The sequence below is a fragment of the Buteo buteo genome, chromosome 13 (assembly GCF_964188355.1).
Source record: "Buteo buteo chromosome 13, bButBut1.hap1.1, whole genome shotgun sequence".
In the NCBI taxonomy this organism is placed as follows: domain Eukaryota; kingdom Metazoa; phylum Chordata; class Aves; order Accipitriformes; family Accipitridae; genus Buteo; species Buteo buteo.
In genome coordinates, this window is record NC_134183.1 from 5,300,474 (window position 1) to 5,323,485 (window position 23,012).

Consider the following 23,012-nt stretch of genomic DNA (forward strand, 5'->3'; position numbering starts at 1 on the left):
TTCTCACAATGAAGTAAACACCCTTACTTTTATAAAAGCTGCCAAGCACATCATAGAGCTCGACACATGACAAACACAAATTAAAAACCCAGTGATCATAAACCCTGGCACAGCCAACAAACTGTGTTTTTTCACTTGTATGGTAAAATACAAAACATGGCTTATTTTAGAGTTTACAGCTATGCGTAGGCAGAAGCTGTTTCTACCCTTGAACCTGCACAGACAAAACAGATAAGGACCAAGTAGAAATCATTCATAACAACATTAGCTTGCACACTGAAAACAAGATTCAAAGCAGAGCCACATCCAGAGACTGCTACTACTAACCAGCAGTATTAGCAGCAACACAGTGCCCAAAGCACTGTTTTATGTTGTCAGGAAGCACTTACAGAGCCTGTCTTACGTTTGGTGCAGCGTTCAACCTAAATGACTATAGAAAGAACAAAAGGAATTACATTATTATGCTGCAATTCAGAATTTAAGGGGTCAGCTACCCAAACATGGGGAGCATTTGAGATTATTAATGTCTGGATAATGGTTAATTCAGCAGCAACCTATGATTAGTTTTATAACTATTTATAAAATATTTCACTAGGACACTGTATTCAAAAGACTGAAAGACTTAAGATCCAGGTATGCGTAACACATGTTACAGGAACTGGTTAATCAATAACTAAAGCGAAGCTATTCCATTCCCCTTGCTATTTTGGCATGGAAAGTGTTTTGTTTTGCAGCCTTTGCACATGGCTAAGATCCCCAAACCACCACAGCGGTAAGAGCCCTGACAAGGCAACCACAGCTTAGAAACATCTGCACATCAGGTGGCTTCTGGGAGACTTGCTGCTGTCTGTAGTAATTCTTCAAATAACAGAGTTAAAAGAAGCCCATTAAAAGAGATTTTAAAACTGCTTGAAGGCTACCACATCTAGCATCGGAACAGCTCAAGCTCATCTCAGTTTGGGTAGATGCTGCCAAACAGTCGGTAGAAATTCCACTATGTCCTGTACCCAGCTGTGTGAATAATATTGCACACTACTGCACATATCTGGTGGTGACACCATGTTATTCCTCCCCTCCCCAAAAATCAGAAGGGCCACAGGCAGAAAAATCACTTGCATCGCCAACAAGTTCACACTTCGCTTCTACTGAGAACCAAGAAATTATTAGGGAAGGGCAACCCAGTCCCATCACTGGGGAGCAACCCCACATCCAGCATGTCATCTGACTGGAGTAAGACTATTTTGAATGGGAGCAGCTATGATAGCATATCAAAAGGGATCAACAGAATCACAAATTATACTGGTATAAGGGCTTGAATACAGGTACCATGAAGTCCATGTTTAGGGAGCCTATTCTGAACCTATTTCAGAAGTGTTCTCTCACCTGTCCCTCCTCCTTAACATAAGTAGTTAAATCAGCCAAATAACACAAGGGTAAATTGTTATCTGTGCCCCCAAAGCCACTAACCTTATAAATCTGCCGGAACAAATGAAGATTATTGCTACTATCAAAGCAGCAACACTAAACTGTCACCCCAAAATCAGCACTAGCACAGCACAGAGAGGGGATGGCGTTTGCCTGCCCGGGGATCTCTGCCATAGGTCACTTTGGCGTAACAGAAAAGCACAATTGCCTGTCTCCATTTCAGAGACATGACAAACAACTCCAGACCAAGAACTGTTAACATCTCCTATGCTCCCACCGCTGAAGGCTTCAGAGGAAGATCGCTGCTGTGAACTGCTTTCTTATGCTGCCAGGCACACAGAACACAGGCCCAACTGTATGCAGCTCACCAGAGGCAGGACCACTTCACCGACTGCATTACAGCAACACAGGTCCCACACGAGAGCTACACAGGAGATCTCTAGTTACAGAACAGACTGTCATGACAGCCACATACTAACTGCAAATCATTTTTTCCTGGCTATGTCACCAGCATCCCGGAGCCAGCAAATGCATTCAGAACCACAGTTGGGTATTAAAAACATTCAACAATAAGTAATGGCAATCCAAACACATCACCAGTGCCACAGAGTATAATTACAGAACAAGCCCCTTGCTTGCATTCACCTTTAAAAAGTACTCTTTTCTCCTCTTCCTCTTTTAAAGATTTAAAGCCCAGATACTCGGGCATCTTCAGGTGACAGACCTGAGTGCTGCATGAGGCTCTGCTCAGGAAGACACCCCCTTCTTCCCCAACACCCCCATTTCACCATGCACGGCTGCCGGCACAGCCACAGACGGTTTTGCGTTTTCCCCACACAAGAGTATTGCCAGAGCTCCCCAGGACGTGCTCCCTTTCCACACTTCCACGGTGAGTCCAACCTTTCAGCAGCGTACATGTCTGTGGAGCGAAAAAACCCTCCCTAGGCAAACAAGAAAGGAAAAAAAAAAACAGCCCAGCAGGGTTTCGCGCTACCTGCATTTCCTGGATTTCAAACCGCTCCGTGCAATCACAAAAACGCCGATACCGCAGCAGAAAGGTCACAGGAGATACTCTTTCCCCCCCGCCCCGACCCCCGCGAGTCCGGTGGAATTCCCTAACCCACGTCCAGCGGCAAACCCCCGTGGGTGCGTAACCCTCCGGGCACCGCACGGAGCGGTGAGGAGACGGCGGAGCGGACCCACGGATCCCTCCTTCCCTCACGCCACAGCCCCCCTACCCGGGGGGGGGGGGGGGGAAGCCGCGGCGTGGAAACCCCCCAACACGGCCACAAACTTCCTCCTCACCCCGCACGAACGATACCGGCCGCCTCCCGCCTTCTGCTCCCCGTCTCGCCCGTACCTGGCCCGGCGCCGGGAGGACGATACCGTCCCCACGCCCCGTCCCCGCCCCGCAGAGTGGGCGGGAGGAGGGCGGTGACGGTAACGCGTCCCCCGTTCGGCGGGCAACAGTTGGTCCGCCCCGCGGTTGCTAGGCGACGCGGGGGGTCCGGTGTAGGCGTTCGGTAGCGGGGTTCCGTGACGTCACAGCGCGGGTTTGGAAAGAGGCGGCGGGGCGGGGGGGGGTCCGGAGTTCCCCTCGCTGGGCGGACACAAAACGTCCCCGTCCCGCGCGGGGGTGGGGGTTTGTTGTTGGCGGCCGGTTCCTCCTGTGAGAAACCGTTCTTCGTGAGGGACGTTTCCCCGACCGCGCTGGTGGTTTTAGTCGTAATTCTTCAGTTTTGCCCAAAATTATCCTCGACAAAAGAGGTAATTATCCGTGGTAAAAGAGGAAGCTGCTGGGGGTTCCTGAGAAAGTAAACGCGGCTTAAAACCCGAATAATTCGAAATATATCCATCTGTATATCTGTGCTCAAACCCAGTTCGGAAGCGGGGCGGGGGGAAGGAGGTAAAGATCTGAGGGGATCTGGGGTGAGGGCAGGTAAACCATCACCTCCACCCCACGCAGGTGCACCCACCAGCCTCTAACCCCCCGTGTCGGGGGCCACCAGCCCCTTCCTGCGGGTGCTGAGTTTGCAAAGAACACGTCCAACATGCCAACGGAGGAATTTAGACAGACCGATTTGGGGTTTCTGATGCCTCGTAAAGTGAAGGGGCTGCCCAGGCGGACAGGGCCCCTGAGGGCGGCGGGGATGTCAGGTCCCCAGAGGGGAACAGTCTCTGGGGACACCAGGGTTCACTGGGGACGACCTTGCCTGCCTGGTGTGCCCTCGTTCCTACAACTGGGTGACCATAAAACGCACGTACAGCCTCCCCGTGATGGTGGTGCCTGTCTAAAACACCCTCGGCGTGCTACAAAACATAACAGATGCTGTTAGGAAGCGATGTCTGTTTTGTCCTTGATTTTAATCCTTTAGTTACAAGATAAAGAAAAGCAAACCAAAAAGGCTGAGAACACTCACACTGACTTCATTATTTTAAATTCGCTTCACTTCTTAGAAGTTGTGTAACTTCCTTTCTTGCAATGCCTCATAAGAATTGTGTTTACTGTGCTGTCTGTGCTAATAAAGAAAAAATTAAAGAAATAAAATCTGTTTTTGTGGCTTTGCAGTAGAAGACTCAAAGGCAGAGGGTAGTATGCAAACAAACATTATCTGCAAAATTCCTGTCCAGAAGTCAAACCCTGCCCTTACCCACTGTCACAGTTTTCACTGGAGTATTACACACGGAAGGAAACACCATCCTGCAGGATTCAGTCAACAGACAAGCACCTCCCTCCCAACCATAATGCCACTGAAAGAGACCTAGAGAAAGAAAGAATCCTCAGTCATTACCCTGCCATTGGATCTGGCCATATTCCAAAACCCATTTTTAAAGTTAACTTTGGGTATTTCAAAAGAGTTACACAAAGCTGTTTGTGGCATACTTCAGCAACAGTGCTTGTATACAGAGTTACAGAGATGCTGTAAATCTAAATGACTGAAAGATCGCTTAAGTACTTTATACTTCTATCCCCAAATCGTTTGGACCTTACTGTGTCCAAAGACAGGGCATTTTCCAGAGAGGAGAGAGGCCCAAGAGTTACTTGGAGCAGAGGATAAGGAAATTATAAGAAAACAGACCAAAGCAGGCAGTGACAAGCCCACCAGCTCACGCTTCACTCAAACCCATCTACCAGCTTAAGGTCACACGTCCCAGGTATTGCTTGAGCCTTCCCTCATTTTCATTGCAGCCAATGACTTCTAAGTGTAAAATACTGTTGTTCAAAAACCAAAAGAAGAGAAAAGAAAAAGAAATTTGTTAGCCTCAGTTCTTACATGCAAAGCTTAAAGCAGTTCACTGAACTTGACACTTTACTCAGTTCATCAAAAGAAAATAAAAAGAATTCCCTCTCTGCTGAGCAGAGGAGCATTGGAAGGGTGGGGGATACCTTAGGTTTAGTGTAATAAAGTGTAACAGCAACAGATGAAAGCGAAGTGCACCTTCAGCCAACACACACTGCCATCCTCATGTGTCCAAGGAGGTCCCTCGGACTCAGCAGGGCAGGTCTCGGGGCAGGTCCCCCCACACGCGTGGGACCCAGCAGACCCTGGGCTCCCTGCAGTGGCAGCAGGACTCCAGAGCCTTTGTGTTCGGCAGCTGTCCCCGGAAGCTGAGCAGAAGCTGATAATGAACGGTGTAACAGGGATCAAAACCACCTCCCAGAGATCCTTCTATTCATTAATATAAATTAACAGGAAAGCAATTTTTACTAGACAGATCTGGGGACAGTAACTTCGCTGCTTATTAAATAGGACACTTCTAAAATCTGCTTTTCCTTTCAGTATTCATTTTGAAAGAGACAGTTGTATGTCACAGGTTCATTGCAGAATAAATAACAATCATAAGTAAAATAATTACTTGCGCAGTACATTTTTTAATGGTTTCCTGAAAGATGCAAGTAAGAAGTGTTTGTATTGTTATACTGATCAGGCAGTATTACGGCACACTGTGAAACAGTTCCTGATACTCACAGAATGATTAGTCAACATGGCTATACTTTCAATAGCTTGTGATGAGCAAAATGTAAAATAAATGTTTAATAGATAAAGCAGCAACAGTTAAAACTAATTTTATAATAGAGATGTTAAGAACATAAGCACAACTGTTTGGTACACCTGCTGAATGTATTAGTATGCTACCCAGGGCTTTGCCATTTATTACACAGTAATAATTGAGAAGGCATAAATGTCTCATTGATAGAAGCGTTCCTCAGTAAAGGTCCTAAAAAAGGTACAGGTTTTAGACAATCATGTCTTATTAAGGAATGACTGTATAAAAACTTTATTAAGTAATAACCATAGCTATAATACAGGTCCATTTCTCACTCCATTAAAGCTAAGCCTGATTAAGTGGAGATTGTTATAGGCTAGTTTTGATCTCCATTGAGACAAAAACTTATTTTTTACATATTTCATCATAAAGCGATAGTTTTCTGTTTAATATGACTTGTGATTTGTTTCCTGCAAAGGAAAAGCAGAGCACGCTGTCATGGCTGAGGGAGGGCAGGTGGCCATCGCTGCCTTCTCTTGGACGAATGAGAACTACATCGGGAGTGACACAGACCTTTAACTGCTTCATGCCTAAGAGCAGCGAGGGTGAGGAGGAAGGGCTGCGCGTCTGCATGAAATGCCCAGGATAGCACCTTCTGCTTGGTAAGACTGGCAGCTGCAACTCAAATGACTCAGCGCCACAGAAGGAGAAGTTGCATGATATGTTTTTCCCATCTGAGATTGGAGGTCTATTCTCTTGTCATGATTTCAGGCAGCTGAGGAATCTGTGCAGGTTAGTAACAGCTCAGATGACCACAGACATTGAAATATGCTCCAGGCTTCATACTTAGTTTGCATGAATAGATTCTGCACACTGAGGCTCTCATGAGCATGGTATTTTCTGACTTAATCAATAGCAGACTTTCTGCTTTTCAAAGGAAAGCTGTACGACGGCAGACGTGCTCCTCCAGTACCATAATAGCTGGCCCCTGGAAATGGCAGGGCATTCCCTCACGCTTAGTTTCCATCTTAATTCATCTTGGTTTTTCCTAAATTCCATCTGCCATACACCTACTTGTACATAGTGGTATTTGCAAAGTGTGTGCAGTCTTGAGTCCTGTCCAGGGTTTGAGGTTAGGATAGTGACAACTACCTTTCTGTTAATGGAGAGTAGACTTTTAACCCTGTTACCACAGGAAAGAAAAGAGATGGCTACAATGGCAAAAGGATGCTTGGTACTGCGAGATCCCACAGATTAATAATGCTAAGCATCCTGAAAAAGGTGCTTGCAGAAGCATGCCAGAGGAAATTTGGGCAAAATATTCATATCTGGGTGCTTAGAGGAAGATTGATAAATACATAGCTGAGTGCCTAAATCACAATCACTGCTGACTTCCAGTAGCAGCCAGAGTGCTTGCTGAAACCAGGGGCTCCTGGCCAGGAATCGCCATGCAGGGTACATTGTTGAAAGGGTTTATGGCAGGGCAACCTGCTGATCTTACACAAAGCACTGCAATTTCTTCTGGAGCAATTCTGAACAAAGGCTGGCACCTCCTCTGCTGTTCCAGAGGCAGAATCCTTCCTCTGAATCTCACTAATGCATCGCTCACAGGCTAGTCACCCTAATGACAAGAAACTGGAGCTGAAATGTGAAGAACAGAGACTAATTAATAATGAAGATAATGAGATCACCAGAATGTATATACCAAACCCGCATCTTAATTATCTCATGAAAACTGGCAACTCCAATCATACTTCAAGAGCCTTTAATCATGCTCTCTCTGATGAATATTGGTGGCTATTTTGCACAGATACTTATGTAAAAATACCTTTTGTGTGGGTTTTTCCCCTAGAATAATAGCCAGCCAAGTTACTACTGCACGTAACTACTCTGCTTCAAAATGAGATATCGCAGACTAGTAATTACAGCTGGTCTGATCTTCATCTTGTCTACTCTCATCTTATTTTGGAGTGCCTCCTTTGAAGCAAATGCAATGAGACTGGTGTGAATTACTGTAGTATTATTATGAATCCCTTTTATTATGACAGAACAAACCAAGAGTGATCCCTAATTAAGCTAGTTTCTGCAGAAACACAGGGAGCATATAGTCCCTGCCCCAAAGATCTTACAATCAGAACAGGCAAAGAGAGACTTTGAGGTAGGGAAAAGGGGACAGAGGGAGTGCAGAATTAACTCTTTCCTGACTACAATTTGTTCCCATGACTTGTTTGAAGGGGAAGGCACGAGGAGGCTAAGGTAGGATGAACACAGGAGAAGTGTGGAGCTGCTGAGCTGAAGACTGTAGAAGGGGAAGAAGCAGGCTACATTTACAGCAGATAGAGCCTTTTCAGAGCTTTCTGCAGTTTCCTCCCTGCCCTCCCCATCCCTGCATCCCTGGACAGGGTGAGGAGGTCAGTTCCAAACTACAGCTGCACGGGAACATTGCTCTGGGTGGAGCAGGCTCAGCTCAACCCCTGCTCCCACTCCCAAAAACCAAGACCTCAAGTGTCTCCAGAGAGGCTTATTTTAGCAAGTAAGGAAGCAGGTCTTTAGACTCTACATCATGGAGTAGACCATGGGGGTCTGCTCTCCCTGTGATCCCCTTTAACATTAATAAGAGCAGAGCGCTTGCTTGTATACTATCCTCGGGAATACGGCAGGCAGCCTGGCAGATCAAACAGCACAGGTCAAACGAAGGGCTCGAAACAGAAGGTCTTCTGCGCAGCCGAGAGCACTGAAGGCAGGATGGGGCTGGCTGAGGGCCCATTAGCATCAATTCCTTGGGCCTATAATGAAGTTGGACCTAACTCTATGGCACGCAATTATAGCATAAAGACATTTCAGGGGACTTACCCGTTGCTCTCTCTAGAGCTACTTGCAACCTCTTTGCCATCAGTAGTTACATTTTTGTTGCTTAATGAGGCTGCATTTGGAGAGATTTTCTGTGTTCTTCTCCAAAAGCCTGAGGGACACTAAGTCAAGAACTGTGAATCCAAAGGCCAGATAATGGAACAGAATATGCACCTCCCTCTGAAAAGCAGTTTAGTTTTTTCTCATCACTGCAACTGTATCATTAGGTTTTTCATATCAAGCTCTGAAGGTGTCTCATAACAGTAGCTGTGAATCCACGATTGAAGCACCTTTGTCAAAAGCATTACAAAAATACACCAGGCACAAAATCTATTCTATTTAGCCTCCATCAAAATGCCCAATAATAAAAAATTAAAATAAAACAACAAGTTACATAAGCAAAGTCAAGTGAAAAATATGTGGCCTGTCCTTTAGAAATGGACTGTGCAGACTGAGGGCATGGACACATTCACTTCACAGATAAAAGCACAGAACATGGCAAGGAAAGTGTGAGCATCCCTCAACCACCTCAGAGCTTAAACCAAGGTGGAGCCAAGCAGCTCCATGTTGCACAAAAAAGACGCAAATGCAGTTACTCAGCTGTATCTGCTGTGGCAAATTAACTCTGCTCCTCTGAGGCTGCAGTAACAGTAGGTTTTATTGGCTGGCTTATCTGAGCAAGCAACTGGCCAGGAGTTAGGTGAGCCTGGAGATGTGGATGGAGCAGGGGGTTCTGACATCCCCTCTGACTGATGTGTAGCTCTGCTGGATTCTGCTTTGGCTGGTCTGTAAAAGACAGGCTGCTGGCTGAAGAACACACCTTTTGGTAGTTTCAGCTCTGAGCTTGTTTTCATGACATGGTTTTAAGCTTTTAGCTCCTACTCTGTATAACATAATTAGTTAGCAGAGGAAAAGGAAAGAAAAAGAATCAGCTGGCCAGGACAAGAATAATTCATGCTCACTGGTGGCTAATATTTCTCACATGGCACACAGCTAACAGCAGGGTTGCAGAACAGAGCATCCTAAAGTAATGTACTGAGCTCATGGGTGCAACTTCACTTTGGTCCTACTGCTTGTTTGCATTAATATCTCTTTAATCACACAATCACATGCCATTTCCCACTGGTTTGGATTTGTTCAGGACACAGGCTGGATGGTGCTCAGTTTATCAGCCACTATTCAATATCTGCTTTAGTCTCCTTGATCAAAGTGTAGCTTCATGTCTTATTTATGGCTACTACTAACAGCCTGCTCTGTAGACAGAACTATTTATTTCCCCCCAAGCTTTTCTGTGGTGTTCATCACTCTGACATCTGAGTGCTTTGCAAAGATTAATTTATCTTCATAAAGCCTCTTCAAAATGAGAGAAGATGGTATTCCCATTTTACAGATCAGGAGCTATTGCACAGACAGATTGAGGTCAAACATTTCCACTCATGATAGGTCCTAATGTGAAATCTCTCAGATCTAAATTTTTTTACATATCTTCAAATATAATGCCAAAACAAAAATCTTCTGTTTTGTGTGTTACAGTAGGGCTCTGACTGGCTCCTTATGAAGTCAGGTATTACAAGAACAGGAGAGAAGTAGGAACTGTAAATGCTGGTCACCAGAAATAAGGATGAAAGCTTTCCGACTGCCAGTCTCAGGAATACTGAAAACCAATACAGATAACCCATGTGAATACAAAACACATTCTGAGCCTTCAATGAAGCAGCAAAATATACCTTGAAAAACTATACACACAGGAATTTTTCTCTGCAGTTTACAACACAGGACCAAATCCTGAGAGCACAGTTTAAAGTAGAAGGAATTGCAGGTTCTCTCTACTTCTTGGGGTCTGGGACATTAAGCATGGACAAAACCAGAAAGCTTTGTAGTGTAGAAGACCACCCTGGGAAGGAAGGCTTTTGTTTTATTAGTGTGTTAAAAGCATCTGTGGATCAAATGTGCCAGTATCACTTTACAGCATGAAAATGCTGCCCAGGGGACTCTCAAGACTCATCTTTTCAAACGCTGATACCTCTTTGTCAGTTTTAATAAAAGGCAGCTACAAAAACAAAGTGGGCCATGTGGTCTCAATGAAGCAGAGACCGTGGCAATCAATAACAGAAACAATCTGCACTTACTTGCTGGGAGAATTTGCTTTTAGCAGCAACATCTATATACAAGACATCACTCAAGATCTCCCTTCGATTTTTCTTGGGACAATGAGCCCACTGTGCCCAAAGCACATCTGTGCTTATGGAGATTTGCAAATCCAGGACAGTGTTTAGACTGATAACATGACCATGCATATGATGATAGATCAGAGCTTGTAGGATGTTTGATCCTCCCTCTTCTGACCTAAAATGGACACTTCTGTCTCAAAAGAAAACTTCTCTGATAAAAATACTCATTTTTTTAATGCAACATAGACATTATTTTCTGCTACACTTCATGGTCTCTTTCACAGAAGGCCACAGAAGTACCCTCCCGGCTCTGCACACGGGTCTGCCTAATACAAGCTCCTGTCTCCAGCCCTGGTTTTTAGCAGATGAGTGAGGTAGGCGTTCAGTTAGGAAAGACAACGAAACCTGGGGAGAGGAAGGAAATGGAAGCTAAAATGAAAGCCTTTTTCATTTGTTATCCCTGAAAGACACCAAACTGTGCCACTGCAAATGCTTTTTTGTTGAGACTCCTAATACGTCTCAGGCCCCCAGACTGTATTTGATCTAGATCATTTAAATTACATTGCACATCAAAGTTTTATTTGTTTGGAAAATTGCAGCTGAGGCCATTAATCTTCTCTGTCTTACCAATCCAGTGCCATCTCCATGTGGCACATATCCAGTAAGTGGGGCTCCTTAAACACAGCTGGTCATCTAGCCTAATGCCACCAATGCCACGAACTGACTGTCATCAGGGAAAACACACCCATCAGGAATAAGGTGGCCTGGACTCAGTCCCTTGGCACTGACAGCTATGGTTTCTCCATCAAGGCTAAGTAGGGAGTTGTTTGACAGAGGGATGAGAAGGTTATAAAGTGCAGGAGCTGAACTGTCTGCTGTGTTTGACCATTTTCACAAGATTAAGCTGGCGCAGATCTGCCTGCATCAGGGGCTCAGGGACGCTGCTGTCTTACAGTGACCTGTAACCTCTTGCAGTGCCAGTGCTGAACACTGCAGTGCCATGCCAGCTGAGCTCCCATCTTCTCCTGTCACCTGTGGCTGCATGGTGACAGCACAGTGTGACAGACCCCAGCATCCCAGCCCCTTGCAGTCCCGAGGTCACCATGGATACAGAAGAGACATGAACTGGTCCATTTCCTATGACTCTGCACTCTGGTGACGCTGTGGCACTCAGCTGCTGCATTCCTTATTTTTCACTTTTTGGCAGACTCCTGGCTCTTCACCAAATGAGGAACCAGATGTTTTCAGTTCCTTCTAACTGAGAGACACTGCAACATTTGTGAGCAGAGGAGCTAGTTTGTCAGGTTAAGCATGTTTCAGTAACTAATGTTAATAAAATCATCTCAGTCTAAGTTGCAGCTGCTGCAGATTTGTATATGCCTGGTTCAGGATTACTTTTAGATTTAGGATCTTGGGTCATATAGAAAGTCAGGAATGGGCTCAACCATCAGTTCTATCCAGAAATGGAATTTTCATTCTTGGATATGGCTAAAAAATAGCAACCAGCAAAATATAAACATATGGATGGAAAAACCCCGCTACTTCTATAAGTGGTGCCTACAAAGCATTTCAGAAGCATGGTTGGTATTACAGAGGGAAGTCCAATCTCAGTAAGAAACACAAATTTTAATTTAGAAGTCACACATGGACAATCTTAACAGCTGAAACATGAATTGCATTCTAGCCTTAACGAGTCAGTATAGACATCAAAACGATCGGATTTCCAACCTGGACCATCCCTAGCACATTCCTTTATCTCTGTGCTGTGTGGTTCCTATTCACCACTGGATTGCATTCATATTGAAATCTAGCAAGCCAGGTACTTCCATCAGCTCTGCACTGCAGCAGGAATATACAACAAGTCAATTTTCTGTATCAGAGAATGACAACTCAATACTGTCCATGACATTTCATTTTGGTGGATTTTAATCTTGTCACTAAGAGGCAGGAGCTGCTAGCCACTGTTGGTTTGGGTTTTTTTGCAACTCAGAGATGCATAATAAGGAGAGGATCAGCGGAAAGAGAGAAAGCAAGCAAGATTTTTGCATGGTGAAAGCGGTGCTTTGGAAAACAACCTTCTACACCTCCAGCAAGATAAAAACAGAGAATAAAGGAGAAAAGATACACGCAGAAAACTTTTTTGCCAAACCTTGCAACCAGAATTATGCCCTCTTACTCCATGCCACCTTTGCTCAGTCATCAGATCCCTTTCTCAGTATTTTGTTCTGGTATAAGCCGAGATGCAAATTCGAGGCTCCCTGGGAGCACAGCACCGTACTGCAATAAGCTAGCTGCATGAAAACCAGGAGCTAAATCAACAGAGTTCAGTGAACACCGAGAGAGTGAGCAGCAAAGGTGATTTATTTAGAAATGGAGCATCTATGAACAACCAGTTCATAGATGGACTTGTCTTGCTCCCCTGGTATTTTCACTCCAAAGGTACATAAAAAGGCTTAGAAAATTCTGTCTTGATACTACAGCAAACAGCTCTACAAGGGCTATGGCAAACTAACCACCTAATACAGAGACGAGAAAGCAACAGGGTTTTTTCTTGTACAGTCAGTCATTTCATGTTCTGCCCTTTGCTCTGGCCCAGCCAACTAGAGCCTCTTGGGACACAAAAAGCCCAAGATCCCAGACCACAAGACATAAAAACATTTCTGTGCACTGATTGCCTCCTCACAATGACCTCATTATCACAGCTGTCAATCAACAGGACAAACCAGTCACTAGCATGGGAACTACTGATAAGAGATGCTCACCCTCAAATGCATTTGCTGCCTGGAACAACACAAGCAATGGGAGCTGTAATACAGCAACAGGCTCCTCAAAGCCGGAGTGGCAGTCTGTGTCCTGTCTCTTCACTGCAAGAGACTGGATGCGTCACATGAAGAGATTCCCTTTGGCTCTGTGTCACGCTACCAGGGCTGCAGCGTACAGCCCCTTCAATTCCATAGTGAACTATCACTCGTATGGAGATAATTGTTTAACAACCAGATGCACACACTGTCATTTAGATTTATGTCCCACAACAGTGATGTCCTGTGATCAGGTTGAAAAATCTAAGGGCCTTTTTCCTTACAGATTTCCCAGCACATACAACTTGTATCCACTTGCTATCCCCCATCATAAGTGGCTATCCAAAACCTAAGTATTATTAAACATTCACCTGGTACATGATCTCTCTGTGTTTTATGCAAATCTCTGATTTACTGATAGAGGGTGGCTATATTCATAACCATGCCGATATAAGGCTGGATTTATCACTTGTGTCCAGTTCTGATCTCAGTACTCCTCAGCCACTGTTCAAGACAGTGGCATAACAGTGAGAATTTGGTCCTGATTTATTGACCTGAACAAGTGAAGTGTTTTAAACAAATTTCAGAAAAATTCTGTCATAATTTTAAAATTAGCTAAAAAATCTTTCCCAAGGCAGAAATATTCAAAAACCTATGAGATACCCTGAACATTCAGTGCCTGAATCAGAAACTGTAACAGATGGACTCAGAGGGCTTTTTTAATACTGGCTATTAATAAGTGCAAATGTTCACAATGACAAATGCAATGTATTTTCAGTCTGTACTGGGATATTAGCCTGGTCTTCATCAGTACTTTTTGTCAAACTTCCCTCTTTGACATAAAACTACAATACTCTAGCTGTTAGGCTAGTGTTTGTCTAAATATGCAGACACACAATCACAAGCTCTTTCCAGCCTCATGTTGCTGTTTCAGAGCAAGGTCTGTAAGCATTCGTGCTGGTCTGACTACCTGCAAGGTGTGTCTGTCCACCCACCTTGCCCTATTTCTCTCCCAGCACCCAAGAATATTCTTATAATTGGGATTGTTCAATGATTGCAGCTTAGTTAACCTGAATTACTCTAGTGTAAATCAACTCAGAATCAAGCTTTGCTATTGAAATGAATGGATTAACTCATGATATAGTTAAGTAGGAAGACCTGGCTCTGTACTATAAACATCACAAATGCAAATTACTTCATTAATGTCAAGTGTTTCTTCATTATTTTTTCAGAGAGTAAAAACTAGGCAGCAGTGAGGAGGGAAGATGTGGCCGTATGTAGTCCACCCTCAGCAGCACGGATCAGGATGTGCACGGGGTCACAGTCACCTTTTGCCTCTGCCATGTCTTTACTTCCCAGCTCAATAGCTATAGCACAGCTACACCAACACCTCCAAAAGCCCAACACAGTGAAATGACCTTGCTGTGCTGTGAACCTTGGCTGTAAGCAATGCAAATATTTTGAATCTGATTCTTTTGGCCATTTCCCTAGGTTACACATGCAATCTTAACGGTTCCCAAAAGAACACTGTGGTAAACATAAACTATGATAACAGTTTGACAAATGCCAGCTGATGTAAAATGGACCTATTGTTTGTGTTTAACTGCAAGCAGTCTGGATTTCACGTCTGTTGTTTGTGGTTTCTTCTGGGATTGCTGCAATAGTTTCTAGGTATCACAAATTTATTCCAATAGGACCTCATTTTTAGATGGAGAGCACCAGAAAGGATATGGGAAAACCTGGGCTTATTGCACAAGGAGCCTGCACAGATGGCTCTGTGCCGCTCACCTGCAGTGATGCTGTTTTGTGAACAAACAGCTGCACTGATGTCCCCAAATTGCCCCAAGCTTTGCTCAGTAACTGGCCCTTTGGAGGTGCTGTCTGGAGCTGCAGAGCAAATCCAGAACAAGGGAGGGTGTTCCAGGGCAACACAGCTTGGATACTATCAGTGTAATTTCATAATACTTGCATGAAAAGAAAGAGTGGCTACTGCTATTTCACTGCAAAGAAATCTGACGTAGAGAGGCTGTGGCTTTCAAAGGTGTTCAGACACCTACTTCTCACCCTTTAATTGCTTCTGTTCCATATTAGTGTGATAAAAGCTCCAAGAAACACTTAAAGGCTTTGCTAAACAGCAGGAATACAGCTTAGGTGGTCTCCAACCCTAAAACTACTTTTGAGTGACTTCGCCAAGCTCAGACAAGAAAATCATAGGACTTGGATGTTCATTTCTCCATTCTTGCAATTCCATCCCTAGTGCTCTGATGAAGTACCTTGTGAGGATGTATGCTGCACAGGACTAAAATTGTCCTCATCTGGGAAATATTTTCCTCACAAATTTGGCTTCACTCCTTCCCTCCTCCCCGAGCAATGGGCAGCTATGGGGAAAGTGTATTTCACATGATTAATTTTCTGCTGTGGCAGAGAGGATGCATTTCCTTCTACATCTGTGTTTTTGTTCACTGGTGCTCAGACAAATGACTAAGCCGTGGGCAGCGATCTGGAGCGACAGCAGCGCTCTGGCTCCTGAGCACACAGTGCAGCAGTTATTTGTGAGGGTGGCTGACTGGACCAATTGTCTTTCCTTCCAAGTGATATTAGCATTTTATCATTAAATCATAGTTAACATCAAAACTGGAAGTCTCCCCAAGGCCTGAATAAAGTATATCACAGAGCTCCTCAACTGAAACCAATTTTTCATCTGCTGCTTCTGGGAAAAGCAATGAATTTTTGACATCCAAATATGCTAAAGCAAGCTGGCCACCAGACACAGGCAACCCACAATGACCCAGTGAGCACCAGCACTTCTACCAAAGCCTGGTCTAAAAGCTGCTGACATCAATAGCAAACCTTCCTTTCATTAAAGACACATTTTCCATTAGCCCTCAAACCCCTCATTCTGTTATCTTTGCTCATTTTGAGTCCCAACTATGCTTCATGAACATCTCCATTGGTTTGATCTGGCTTCCCTGTTAGGTGCTGTTGCTACCCTGCATGGGGACAGTGCTGACCATGCAACCAACAGCTCCCTCAGGCAGGCCAAATGTCTCCCCAAGGATGGAAGATGGGGTTGGAAACTTCTGGTACTCTCCCTTCCACCAAGCTTAAAGGGGAACAGAAAGTGTGTCGCATCCAAGTTGTAGGCTTTGCTCCTACAACTCTCTGAATGCTGCTAGCCCCTCCTTACCAGGAATAATTTTTATCTTCAGGCTCACAGAGAATAAATGCTCTTTCTGCGTTTTGCCATTTTCATGCACTTGTAAATAGCAACAGATATGGAGTAAATGCTTCAGATACATGGCCGAGTAGCAGCTCTGCCAGAAGAGTTTGCATTCATACCTGTCCTGCAGACACAACTGCTCTGCCTGGAAACAACATGGAAACTGCAAGTCTGGTGTAAGACCTCATGCAAGTCTCAGGGGAAAAGTGCCCTTCACTCCAGAGATAAACCTGCCCTCCCTCTCTTCCACACTCTTTGCAGAGCTGGCTCTGAGGATGCTCAGACCAACCTTACATGTCTGTCTTCCACACCTTTTCACTTCTCACATGTTTTAATTGTTTCTATTTTACATTTGGGTGACCAAAGCTCAAGAGAAACAAGTTCAAAGGCTTCCTCAAATCACAGTATAACAGTAGGTGGTCTCCCCTATGGCAACCACATATCTTACAATTAGACAAAAGGAAAAGGAAGGAAATAATTGCAGTGTCCATATAGGACCCCCACTGTCAATTATCTCTGATGTGGGGTGTCTGCTCTCTGTTTCCTTCCTGGTGGCTCAGCCCCAGGCAGGCAGAGGCAGTACTGACAGCCCAAAGATGGATCAGCATCATCAGTCATTCCTATCTGATGTCCAGCATGACTGAAGATTGGCTTCAGCTAACTGAACACAGACATTTAATGCCACTCTAAAGCCCTAAGATATTCAAGGCATTCACATAGATGTGGCACAGCCCCTCCAGGAGACCATGCCCACATAGCAGCACCACGCAACTATTGGCACAGGCATCCAGGAGACAGAGGCTACACGTGAGAAGAGACACAGCCTCCACGAGTGCTGCAGCACAGGGCCCCTCTTGGCACCTGGCTCCACAGCCCCGTGTTGAGATATGAACACCAATTCCCTACCTAGCTGCAGTTTGCTGGGCTTGTTAGGATGCCTGTGTAGCTGGAGCTAAAGGTACCCCAGTCATAGCCGTCACCCTTTTTAAGAACCTGAGCATGCTCTGACCTGTGTGGTCCATTGTCCCCTCAGCCCCTTGTGGAAAGTGCAATTTAAGTGGAACAACAACAACTGAGTTTCTCCACCTGAAACCCAGAGGAATGCACAAGACCCAGGGGACTCTCCTTTGAGGCTGCAGACACTGCCATCACCTGGGAACTCCCCCCATCGTATGCAGGCTCACCTTGAGACAGTTACTGGATTACAACCTCAGGCTCAGTGCATTATGCTTTAGGCTCTGTCAGACCTGTTTAATCAGCTGGTAATGTGACACTTCTTTCTATAAAGACCTGAGATCTGCTTCCCTGGCAGCATGCCTTTTCCTCCAGGAGGTCAGCCTGGATCCCTGATTTCTGATGTGCTGCTGGCAGCAGGGAGATGAAGCAATAAAAGAAAAAAAAACAAAACAAAACAGGATCGTTGTTATTTCCATGTAAACCTCACAGAAAGTCCTGCTTGAAAAGGAAATCTCAATGAACTTCTGCAGGCTGACCCGTTTCAACCCCAGACTGCAGGAGAGGCTGAGCTCAAAACTCTTGACTTCCTCCAAATTCCCACTGAGTTTAAGAGCTTGAGATGACTAAGGAATGAGAAGTGAATCTATAAAAAATCAGAGGTGGAACAACAAACCTCAGATAGAAATTTGAGCAAAAATGCACCACAAAAGAGTTGTTATCTACTAGTCCAAGAAGTTTACTGAATAACCTACCTTGCAAGGTTTCTTGAGACAGGAGTGGTGCTCAGATCTGCGACATCCTAACTGCACTGAAAAAAAATGCCCCCCGATACTCATCTCCTTTACATGTAGCTTTCTTGTCTCCCTCATTCATTTCTCATCTTCCAGCATCTTGTCATTCTTTTGCTAAGCCCCATTCAGCAAGCAATGTAGAAAAATGTCACAGGAAAAAAGCCCGCCAAGGTGGTCCCTCCATAGCCGTATGTGATCTTCATCTTGAAAAGTGTTACAAAACATCCCAGGTGAAATATTTATTAAGGCTAAGAACTTAGATACCACCATCTCATCTGGATGCACTGGTACCTTGCTCGCTGAAGAAGCTGGAAGCACCTCCTGCCCTTCTTCTATACAGCAGACCCCCAGATGAAAATTTCTGGACAGTCTCTCATGCAGCACATGACAACGCAAAGCCAGTCTTGTTTTTTCTAGCATGCAAACTCTGTTGCCACTGATTGCTATGAAAAAGCAGCTTTAGTTGGGCATGAATGAAAGGCAATGACTAAAACGTTGTATGAAATTGATTTAATAAGGTTCAATGATTGAAACAGGAAAGATTTCCCTTAACAATTTGTTACAGGCCAGATTCAGCCACTGTGACCAGCTCTGCCATCAGCCTAATTGAAATTTGTGCAGTGAGTGGGGGCAACAGTCTTTGTTCTCAATTAACTCTGAAGAAAAGTTGAAATCCTTTTAATCATTCTGAATTATCAGCCCTTCTTTCATCTGATTTTTTTAAAAGGTCCAGATATTTATACAGCTATTAAGAATATTCAGAGGTACCATAATTCATAACCATAATTTGGGACCATGTATTAAACTGCATGTTTCAAAGCTAGGATAAGAGATCAGGAGACAATTCATATTTCGTTTGGGGGGAAGCAGGTAAGGATCTCCTACGAATACCCACTGCAAGGTCTGCATCTAGTCCCAGCCCATCCTGTCACACACTTCTGGCTGCAGATTGAATTGGATGTATCTGGCAGTTCCTAGATTTTGGCTACAGATACAAAAAAAACCAATTCTGCCATTCTTGCCTATACTGACCAGCACCTCCTTTGGAATTACTCCTTATGGCTTAACTGAACTTGTTTGTAGGGAAAAGTAACACCTCATGGTAGCTAAATGAGATCTTTGAGTCTGGATACAGTAAAATTTGGGGCCAGCCAGGCCTTGGATTAGGTCTGTTCCATATGATCTGAAGGCCATATTCCCAGGTCTCAACAAATGCTACTGACCCCTCACTTGGCTGGTCTCGCCCTGAAAGCAGCAATGCGTGTGGTGTTACCCAGATGAGGTTCCCAATGGCTTGTGCAAGCAAGAGGCAGTGCATGGGCTCCAGGGAGGAGCAGCTGAAGCTGCAGAAGGCTTCATGTGAGAATCTTCTCCGCATGAAAATATCCCTATTAATAAAACAGTAGGGAATGCAGAAAAGCAGATTTATCTCAGAGTAAAATGTTTCTTTGGGAGCTCCCTGAGGAGTCAGTAGCAGCTTGTTATGGAGCTAACATGTCTTTTACTGCCGCAGCCACATGAATAAGAGATATTTCAGTGTTAGGAGCAGTTAAGAAAGGCACAAAGCAGGAAAGCTGGGCAAGCAGAACAAGTGGCTTTGAGTAACAAAACCCGCAGCTACTGGAAAACCTCCTGAAAGGTTCTGAGTTTGAAACAATCCATGACCTAATTAGGTGGCACTGTTACTGGAGAATAGAGGAAGGAACAGAAAGAAAGGAGGGGGAAGATAAAGGCGGGAGAGACAGAGAGGCCTAAATACTCAGCAGACCAGTCCGAGCTAGAGCTGACCAAGGCTGACGCTTTATTTAACACACACAAGCATGCTCCATGAGGGATGACGGATGAAAGGGGACTTGCTCCGTGCTCACGGACAGTCTCCTCGTGGAGCATGTTTTACACACTGAGATGAATGAGGAAAACGGACAGGAAACAGCACATTTTGTGGGGATCTGGAATGAACAAGTAATATCCATGCTGGTTTCTGTTACTAAAATATCACATTTTTCTCTAAGGGGAAAAAATGGGTTAGGAATCCCTAAGCAGCCTTGTAGGAAACAAGCATTACAGTGAATTGGGCCAAGACATGATAAGGATGTGATCTATTCTGCATCTTTCCCAGAATGATTCCCCATCAGTCATGGCAGAAGCACAGTTCAGAGGCAACTGGCACCTCTGAGCCAGGAAGAGCATGGTTCACAGGCACAGGTTACTTGGGTGACACATAGCAGTTCTCTGTGGGAACAGGCCCAGCAACTCAAAACCAAGCAACACTATACTCTTGAGGTCATCACAAAAGGCTGCAAGGGAGTAATCAGGAATATCCGCATGGATACTGCCATGGAGTGCACAGACACAGTGTCTCTCCAAGGCAGGAGGCCCTGGAAAGCCCAAACCATCTAATCAATAACACACTACACACAAGGAGTTCCCCATATGCCACCTGAACCACACTCTGCACAAGGGAGCAAAGGGACACACCTCTTACTTGCCGCGGCTGTTATATTCTTTCTTAAACAATGACAGGCCGGACTCTTAACCAGGATGTACCATCCCAGTGCTGACTTTAGTGAGCTCTGCTGATTTAAACGGCAAGATTCTGGTCTGATATCTCCCAAATGATACTGGAAGTAGAGAAGAGCCGCACCAGCCAAATCCTTGTCACTTTTCAGCCAGAGAGGTTAGAGACTGAGCCACAGCTGGCTTCCCGCAAACACCCTGCTGTGAGCAGTTCTGGACAGCAGAAGAGCTGATGAGGTGCAGCAGTCTCATCTGGCCACCATTCAAGCATGACAGCCCTTACTTGAACTACACATTCGTTCAAACAAGGAACGAAAGCTACGAGGATCTGGCCCAACCATCAGATGTGTGAAGCCTTTGAACTAAGTTTCTTTAAACTCACAGTCCTCCCCACAAAAAGCATTTGTACGATTGCCCGATAAAAGAGCATCGATAAATCGAGTCCTGACTTCTCTTCCTCCCACTGCAGCGTTCACTATTCCCAAAGGAGCAGATCTGATTTCTTCGCTGGCTGTACTGTGTGACTAATCTCCTTCATCCCCACAGAAGGAGCTGCTGAGAACTGCTGCCGTTTCAGGATGGGTGGCACAGAGCGGTCCCTGCCCCTCGCTGAATGACAAGCAGATACACTCATCTCACGGGCAGCTGCATGAGTCATCGCCCCCGCACAGAAGCCGCACGGGCTCTCCGCATTGCTGCAAGCTGCCTTCCTGAGGATATAGTTCTAGGCAGCTGAGCTGCGAAAGAACTGCGGATGAGGGAGCCACGCACTGCCCTGGCCCTTCCTTAGAGGACCACAGCCAGCCCCTGGAGGGAGCACGGCCAGCCCAGTCCTCCGCTGTATCCCTGAGTCCCTTGGCTCTATGCTAACCCACACTTCATATGAATATGCTTCTTCAGAAGATGAGCCACTGTCTGTGCATATCTCTGCCCTGAAGCGTTTAAACCAGGAGTGCAGACATACCTGCAGTGATTGCTGTTTGCATCAAAGGCATGGGAAGAGGTTGCCATGAGCACCGAACCAGCCAGTCATGCCCACCCACCCCACGTCCAACCCACGCAGGCACGACACATGCCAGGTAGAGAAGGCTGTGTGTGGGCCCGCTTGAACAGCGGCAGCTATCGTGCACAGGGAGATTAGCTCTTTCCCTGAGGTCAAACTGAAAGGCTGTGACAGAGGGTAGAGATTAATTCAGACACCCCTATCCTAAAGCAGTCACACAACCACAACCATGCCCTCTCCTCTGGCTTGGGATACCTCTGCAGGGCTTGTATTTCCACAATCACCTTTTACTCCATTAAAAGCAAACGCAAACAGCTCAGAAAGCGGAAAAGCTCAGAGGGAACAAGAGCTCACTGCACATTCTAGTTCTGTGTAAGAACACAGACATCTTAGAAAATACAGTCCAGCCTAGCTGAAGCTCTTATCTTCAAAATGACTCTGCTTTATCACACATCTGTCTTTGGTGTGTAAGGAGTGGAAACAGCCCGCTGCCCACCGCACCACCAGGCTACCCTGTTGCAGGAAGAGCTCTGCAGAGCCCACAAAAGGCATACAGGACTCCGGGGAGGCTGTCCCAGCTCCCCTCTCCACGCAGACAGCTTTGCTGTAGGTAGCACTGCACACACAATGCAACTAGCTCTCTCCTGAAAAGAAAAAGCTGACAAAGGGGGAAGGGTCAGGCTCTGCTTTCCCAATCTGTAAGGTTTTCTAAGACTCATCTCCTTCAATCTCCTAATGGCTAGTTAGAGCAGTTTCACACTAATTGAAAGCAGACTTCTGTATATTTTAACTGTAGCTTTTAGCCTGATTTACATCCCTGATCTACAGCACACTTAACAAAAGATGACTTCTGGGGGAAGAAAATTTATCGTTCCTTAATTTAAAGTTATACTTACTCAGAATGGCTGTGGAAGTCTCTATAGGGAATTGCAGGGTCTCTAAGCCCGTCTTGGTAGCAGCCAAGTTTTCTCTCTTGCCTTTGCACAAGTGGGATGTGAAGCCAGACCTGGGACACACTTTGTGTCTGTGCTGATGAGGGCTCTCAACTGTGTATCGTTGCCAAGACACCCGGGGCAGACTCCAAAGCCTCCAGATCTAGCCCTGGCTAAGGCATTCCTAATCAAATGCTCCTTTCAACTTCCAGCACGGCCACGGGCATCACACAGAGCTGCAAACAGCATCATTTTCTTTGATTCAGGTAAAGCTAAACTTCCACGCAGTGCTTTCACAGGTTTGAAACGTTGCTTATTAACAAAACATTTTCTACCTGGAATTGTAACAAGCTCTCTA

General features: G+C 45.2%; 1 protein-coding gene across 4 annotated transcripts in view; it reads right to left on the reverse strand.

Annotated features, from left to right (window-relative positions):
- The window catches only part of RAB11FIP4 (RAB11 family interacting protein 4), an 84,038-nt gene that overhangs the window by 26,558 nt on the left and 34,468 nt on the right, over positions 1-23,012 (reverse strand). For 2 of the 4 annotated variants that reach the window (XM_075044374.1, XM_075044371.1), the window contains exon 1: positions 2,731-2,786. The exons of 1 other annotated variant lie outside the window; for it this stretch is intronic. The gene's annotated coding sequence lies outside the window, so the exon portion shown is untranslated. Of the gene's footprint in view, positions 1-2,730; positions 2,825-23,012 lie in introns of those variants that run through there. One more of the 4 variants, XM_075044373.1, reaches the window with a different exon arrangement.